Here is a 6,000-nt window from a genome sequence, read left to right on the forward strand (position 1 = left end):
CTTAGAGCAAGATATACCAGCTTTGGCATTTGACAAATTCAACAACCTTTCATAATACAGACTCTCAACAAATTAAGTATAGAAGGAAAGTACCTCAAAATAATAAAGGCCATAAGCCGACAGCTGACATCATACCACAATAGTGTTGAAAAGCTGAAAACTTTTTCTCTAATATCAAGAACAAGACAAGGATTCCCACACTCTCCACTTCTATTGAATATAGTACTAGAAATCCTATCCAGAGAAATTAGGCAAGAAAAAAAAAAAAAAAGCATCAAAATTGGAAAGGAGGAAGTTGATCTAAAAAAAAAAAAAAGTTAATCCAGAATCTGAATATATCACTTCCTCAGCGTAGGAACTGGAGAACTTCACTCCCCTAAGCCTTAGTTTCCTCATCTACAGAATGGCAGTGTAATAGAATTTGTTCCACACATGGTCATGAGAATTAAAAAAAATAATGTATTAAGAGCCTCAGCATAAATGCCGGTGTTATTTGCAGCATGAACATGAGTGCTCATCAGTCTTCTCGTTTTTTCTTTCCTTCTTAGGCACATTTCTAACCTCATTTCTGCCACCTAATATAATTGTATAAACTTAGGCAACTTACTTTACTAACCTGGGTCTCATCTGTAAAATGATAATAATAATAGTACTTACTTCATAGAGCTTTTTGAGGACTATATAAATGAATGAGTGTAGAACGCTTAGAAGCGTAAGTGATATTAATAAACATTAAATGTTAACTGACATTGTTAATTTAAATATTCTCTTCACACATTACTACTATCGTGCTTTTTCTTCTGACAGTAGAATTCTTAACTTTGCAAGTTTATATTTTTATCACACCCACCTCAACCCTTTGTCAGTCAACCTTAAATCCATACATATTTGTTCAAGGATCCTTGTCATAGAACTGTATTGAGTGTGTTATGAAATATGCAACAATTACATTATGAAAAAGATGATGATTTAAACACTTGTATCTACAAAAATGAAGTCAAGCAGAAAAAAAGAAGAAATGGAATACAGGACACTGGAGATCCCACACTGACAGGGGGTGCAAGGAATCGGCACGAAGATGAAGGAGGATGACCCAGGATGGCAGCTCTGGCCTGGCACACAGGACAAGCAGCCACGTGGGCTCAGCTCAGAAGGCTCTGGCAGAGATTTCTACAAGATAGCGATGAGCCGATGGGCCTGAAGGTCTTCAGAGTGTGATCCGTAACCTCGTGCGGCTCCTTGTGCCCCTCGCTCTTCTAGATGTTCAGGTTATGAATTCTAAATGACATTTAGACAAATAACTGCCATTAGAGTTAAATTATTGACAAGGACAGAAAATGAAGCAAACAAAAACAAGATAGTTATTTTCACCAGAGGGAAAAAAGCATACAGATGGGAAAAGTAGGAATTAATACGTGGCTCAGCTGTGAATAACATTTACATTTATGTTGTCATAATAACATGAACACTGAATACAGATGTAATCAAAATTGTAATAGGACAATGTTGGGAGAATGAAAAAATATGAAAAGTACATGTGTGTGGTAAGAGTAGGTTGAAAGAGAGCTAAATCTTTATCTTCTATGGAGGGACGGGTAATACCTAAGGTCAGAAATAGCAAGAAAATCATGAAATTTAGAGATACGAAGGTAAACTTAAAAATCAGCTAAAAGATTAGAAGTGTTTGCCTCTGAGAAGGGGAATTTGCTATTTTTCATGACATCACTTGTAGAACTATCTAGCTCTTTAAACTGTGTATATACATAATTGTGATAAAAGTAAAGAAAAATTAAAATCACTTTCATAAAAGTAGATTTACTAAACCATATTTTAAAATTCTGATTTCCCACAGGAGATACAGGGCATTTCCTCAAAGTTGATTTCCATAATTTATTTCATTATCAAATCCTTTTATCATTGATAGACCCTGTGCTGTCTTCATTAAAGCAAAATTAGCATTAGTACAATTCATTCATTTATTTATTCGATCAATAAACACAAATTGAGGCATCCCTGCCTTGAGGGACCTCACAATACTTCGAGGGAGCATTAAGCCCAAAATCCTCGGCTTCCTTAGAAAAAGAATATAAAGAGTACCATGAAAATACAGGACACGAATAGATTTGCCTAGCAGTGTCTCAGAAAGCTCCACAAAGGTATTTTATCTAGGCTGAAAGGGGAGATTATGTGGAGTTTTATTTTATTTTGCAGATTCTCTAAGGAATTCAGTAAAATGAATGTTATGAGTATATCATTGTGTGGATCACTCTACCATAGACTATAGAAAATATAAAGATGAATGAGGATAAAGACTTTATTCCCGGGTGGCACAAAATATAAGGAGGAGTAAGGTAAGCACGACATTAAAGTTCAGAGAGCTTCAGGAACGTGAGCAAAGAGAGTCACTCCAGGTGGGGGATCTGGAGTTTCGGGAAAGTGCAGTTTGGGAGGTGGAACCCGCTTCAGTGTCTTTCTGTTCCATTGACTTCCAGCAGCAGAACCCTTGCTTTATCTGTCCACTTGTTATTCTATCATTCATCTGACTGCCATTTATTAAGTACCTACTGTATACCAGACACTGGGCTGGGTACTGGGTATACAAGGTGTACTTGAGAAAAGAAAAGGGAAGAGAGCACAAAGCAAATTCAAAGAAAGCAGAAGAGCCCAGCCAGGTTGGGGTACAGGAGTGGGGAACAGGAAGGAAGGAGAGGACAGGTGGCAAGGGAAGATGAGTTATAAAAACTAAAGAAGGAAGGTCCTGACGGCTTTACCCTCCATGATTTATTTTCCCCAATGGCCTTTAACCCTTTAATGACTGCCTGCTTTTAGGAATATTTAAAGTACTCTGAAAAAGCCAATTCAAATCCTTAAAATAAACCTATGTAGAAGCAGGATTGCTTCTCTTGCTTTTGTAGTTGGAGTATCTGACGCACTGAATGGTGCTAAACGGATTACCTTGCTGGCACCCAAGATTAGAAAGGAAACCCTTCCCAGAGCCCAGGCCTGTGCACTTCCCTTGCAGATGCTTTCACTCTTTCTAAGAACAGAAATGGAGCAACTGAATATTTTCAAGGTTCATCTGCATTGTAGCATGTGTCAGTACTTCATTCTTTTTAAGGCTAACTAACATTCCATTGAATGGATATACTACAGTTGGTCTATCCATTAATCTGCTAATGAACTTCTGGGTTGGTTCTGCCTTTTGGCTATTGTGAATAGTGCTGCTGTGAATATTCATATACAAGCTTCCCTAGAAAGAGCAGATTGGCGGTTGCAAGGGATGGGGGGGGGACTTCACTGAAGTCCCTCCCCACTGTGTTCAAGGTAGCCTTTTAGGGTGATAAGAATTTTCTGAAACTAGATAACGAGATTGAGCAACATTGTGAATTTGATGCCACTAATTTGTGTGCTTTAAAATGGCTAAAATAGTAAATGTCATGTTATGTGTATTTCGCCATAATAAAAATAAGGGAGCAGCTCACTTGCTTGCTTTGTATCTCTCCATCAGGAGTCCATTCCCTTGCTCCCACTGTCTTTCACTTGCCCAGGCAACTTCCTCTTCTCCACCTTTGGAAAGTCTTTTAGGAAAGTCTCAGCTCTGGGCAGCGTCAGGGCTTTGCCTGAAACTGTAGAAAGTGCCCAGAACAGCTGAGTCCATGGCAGCGCTTACCTGCCCTGGATGCTCTGCAGAAAATCTCCGTAGAAAACCCACCCATTCCCATCGCCACGTCTGCTCTTCTTCTGTCTTCACTTTAACTGCTGAAATCTCTCAGTTTCTGTTAAAATTGCTCTTCAAATGTAAGTGGCTGCAACCTCATTCTAATTTATTCCCTACTCTTAATTTCAGGCTCCATTACACACACACACACACACACACACACACACACACACACACACACACACACACACCCTGCACATGAAGCCCCCTGTGCTCTCCTTTCTCCTGCTTTGGGAAGAGAAATTACCCACAGGGCTCTGTGAGCTACGAGGCCCGCAGATCTTCATCAGGTGGAGCAGCTGGGCACAACGCGCAATGGCAGGATTCCGAGGGATGAGTGATTCCGAGGGATGCTGCCAGCAGACACAGAAGAGATTCACCTGCCCTCAGTTATTAGAAGTTGATAGCATGTCAGTGCTGGCACCAGGCCTGGGATCCCCCACCCCACCTCCGCCTCTAGCTGTCTTGAGAAAAGCGACAGTAAAGCCAATCGGTTAGCTCCCTGTTTCTCAGACTTTGCCTTTATCTGCTGATAGGGTGAGATTTCTGTTGCTGAAGAGATTTTGTAGTTGTTTTTCTGAGCCACTGATGGTAAGGCTTTACCTTATTGTGCCTAGCAGTTAGAACAAAGCTAGTGATAAGCATTGCAGAAGGATCTTTAGGAACTCAACATATAGACAGATGATTCTTAATTGCCTGCTACACCCATATAGATAAAAATTAGGTTAAAATGAATCTAAGGTTGGTTTGCAAGACAAAAATAAATTCTAAACCAGGAATCTGTGGTACCAGCCCTTGGTGTTTGTGTATCTGTAAGGGACCAGGAAGGTGATTAGTCATTGCCTTGTAAATTCATAGATCACTGGGGTTGGTATTATTGGTAGAGAATTTTGTCCTTAGGAATTAACAATAAGGTATTTTGGAAATTTAAATTTAATGAGGAGCAAATGTAAACAGTCAGAATTCTCAAAGCAGATTTATTTTCATTTATCTCTAGGGAAAGCCAAAGAACACTTGATACAGATTTGTTTGGCTATTTGCTTTAACTTTTAGAGTGAAAGTTTTGATTTGCTGCCTGTCCTATTATAAAATTCTTTCTCTTGTCTCCATTTCCTACAAAATGATTTCTTTTGTCCTTAACTGAAGATTCTAAAAATATATTCCCTGACTCAATGTTGACTTACACACACTTTTGGACAGGCTTGTTTTGTACCACAGGAAGTTCTTTAGAGACTCACCTAGAAGCCAAATGAGTCACTGTTTTGTCTTGTGCATCTTTTAAATAGAATTCTCTTTACATAACAGCTTTATTGAGATATAATTCACATACCATATTATTCACCCATTTAAAATATACACTTTAAAGATATTTAGCATATTCACAGAGTTGTGCCACTATCATCACAATCAGTTTCAGAACATTTTCATCACCCCCAGAAGAAGCCCTGTACCCATTATCAGTCACTCTCCACTTTCCTTTCCCCCAGTTCCAGGCAACCACTAATCTACTTTCTGTCTCTATGGATTTGCCTATTCTGGATATTTCATACAAATGAGATCATACAATATCTGTCCTTTTGTGTCTGGCTTCTTTCACTTAGCATAATGTTTTCAAGGTTCATTCGTGTTGTAGCATGTAATAGTACTTTGCTCTCTTTTAAGGTTGCTTAATATTGCATCATATGAATTTGCCACATTTTATTTATGCTCTCAGTTGATGGGCATTTGGGTCATTTCCATCTTTCAGCTATTACACATAGAGCTGCTATGAACATTTCTATATGAGGTTCCTATGGACATATGTTTTCATTTCTCTAGGATTCACATATGAATTTTAACTTCATACAGACTAACTTGAGTCTGAATGACCTGTGTAGATACTTTGAGCACGTAAATGGGTGGGTGTGCTCATGACGGGAAAGGGAGAGGAAAGGGAATCAGAGGAGGGCATTGAAGAGTTAGTGCATAGAGCTTAGTTCACCGATTTTCAATTTCCAAATTCCTCTAAAATAATACCATCTAATATCATAAAATCTCAGAATGACAACTTTGCATACAAATAACTGGGAACCCAGAAAAGTTAAGTAACTTGATCAGCAATTTGTTGAAAACCAAGCAGGACTAGGGCCAAAGGTTTCTGGTTCTTAGTAGACATCATTTTGTACCACCTGCATCGTATTAGCATACTCTGATATCTAGGTGGTTGTCTAGTTAGAAAAATTAAAGTTGCCAAGGATTCAATTTAAAAAAAAAAAAAGAGCTTAGAATTGGCTAGGATTTTG

General features: G+C 38.6%; 1 pseudogene; it reads right to left on the minus strand.

Annotated features, from left to right (window-relative positions):
* The window catches only part of LOC134363649 (polypeptide N-acetylgalactosaminyltransferase 12-like), a 122,695-nt pseudogene extending 118,973 nt beyond the window's left edge, over positions 1 to 3,722 (minus strand).
* Between the last annotated feature and the right edge of the window lie 2,278 nt (positions 3,723 to 6,000).

Source organism: Cynocephalus volans, chromosome 15 (genome assembly GCF_027409185.1).
Source record: "Cynocephalus volans isolate mCynVol1 chromosome 15, mCynVol1.pri, whole genome shotgun sequence".
Lineage (NCBI taxonomy): Eukaryota > Metazoa > Chordata > Mammalia > Dermoptera > Cynocephalidae > Cynocephalus > Cynocephalus volans.